This window comes from Apaloderma vittatum, unplaced genomic scaffold, assembly GCF_000703405.1.
Source record: "Apaloderma vittatum isolate BGI_N311 unplaced genomic scaffold, ASM70340v1 scaffold22849, whole genome shotgun sequence".
Taxonomy (NCBI): Eukaryota; Metazoa; Chordata; class Aves; order Trogoniformes; family Trogonidae; genus Apaloderma; species Apaloderma vittatum.
In genome coordinates this window covers 26,680-28,397 of record NW_009737292.1, presented here as the reverse complement: position 1 = coordinate 28,397, position 1,718 = coordinate 26,680, and positions in this window count along the sequence as shown.

The window sequence follows — 1,718 nt, the reverse complement described above, 5'->3', positions numbered from 1 at the left end:
TGTTCATGCAGATGCAAGAAACCACGTGACATCAACATCAGTGGAGAGCAGAGAATGCCAGCATGATTCCTACAGACAGGGGCAGGAGCACAACTTAGAAAAACTTACGGGGAGCCCAGACTTAAGTGTAATCAGTCTCAGATAATTGTTAATTGCAATAATTATTATTATACAGATTGGCTAGAATCTCTTTCTTGAGTTACAAAGCTGCAGGCAAATCTTGTTCTCGCTAATTAAAATGAGCTGTGGGAGCTGTAAGATATCAGAGAGCCTTTGTCTGACAGGGAACTGGCACCGCAGCAGCTGGGCAAGCGTGACCAACACACTCCAGCATCTACAGGGAGAAGAACAGGCCCTTTAACAGCCAGCCTAAAATGTTAAAAGAATTAAACTCTACCTATTAGCATAATTCTAATAGTTATGAAGAACACATTTTGCATGCCCAAAAGATGTTCGTAATTGATGTCTCAATCATCCTCTCACTTCGGTTTCATTATTTTCCAGTGTCATAGAGCATTTAGAGTCAAAGGAAACTAAAGAAACCTCTGAAATACATGTGGATGGTGAAGAGAAGTCAGCGCACAGGGCTTTCAGCTCCCAAAATGCACTGAAATGCAAGGAAAATGTTTGATGACAGGTAAGGGCGGACTGCGAACTCAGTGACAGTCATGGGAAAGAGAGAGCATTTACTGTTAAAGTATTAAGAATAAAGCAATTTTAACTGTTTTCTGAAAGCTGGTTGGGCTTTTAGCCATTGCTATCACATGTACCAAATATCAAGAAGTTGTACATGATATGGAACAACACAGGATTACCACAACAGAGCCCTGTTCTTGCTCAAGGTCTTTCAAATTCTGTAAGTTTGCAATATTTCTGAAAATTATCCAATCTTTCTGTTCTTCTGCGCTATTCAAAGCACTTCACTTAAGAGCTGTAAACTGATTTCAAACTTTAGCACCTTCAAAGAAGAAGGAAAATACACGCAAGAAATATACCATGAAAATATGCTTAGTACACTATTATTCAGCAAAAAGTGTCCTTAAAAGGAGTTAGTTAAATGTAGGTAAACCTGTACTCAGTAAGTCTGAGAAATAAAGTTCTTTTATTTTCCCAAGTAAAAGCAACAGGAGAATTTCAGAATATTTTGACATAGTATCAAGCTGTGGTCTCAGAATTTTGGACCTCGTTAGCCACTGCTCTGAGTTTCACTAAACTGTAAATTCAAGGAAACAAATGCCTACCTTGTTATAAAGCCACAGTTATACAGATACGTAACTTTTCATTGTCAAAACAAAAACCAGAATCTTGTAAACAGCATATACATGTATGCAGCATTGTCAAATCTTATACAATCTCACTAAAGAGTTGCCAGCTTTACAAGCAATAAATCATTATGAACAAATAAAAACTATAAAACAAAGTAGACATGCATAGGAATGTGCACAAAACCAATTCTACTAATTATGATATCAAAGGAACAGAAGACTGGAAAGTAAAGTTAGTTTTCAAAACCTTTCATTATAATTATAGTAAGTATCATGAACTTAGTAATAACAGTAACTTTGTTGAAACACGAGGAATCACATTTACCCAGAAACCTCAGCAGAAATATACAAAACAGACCTTGGCAGAAAGAACAAAAGATAATGGCACATCAGTTGTTTACTACACTTATGAGGAGGAGGATGCAAGTGGTAAGGAAAGACACTTAAGTTTTA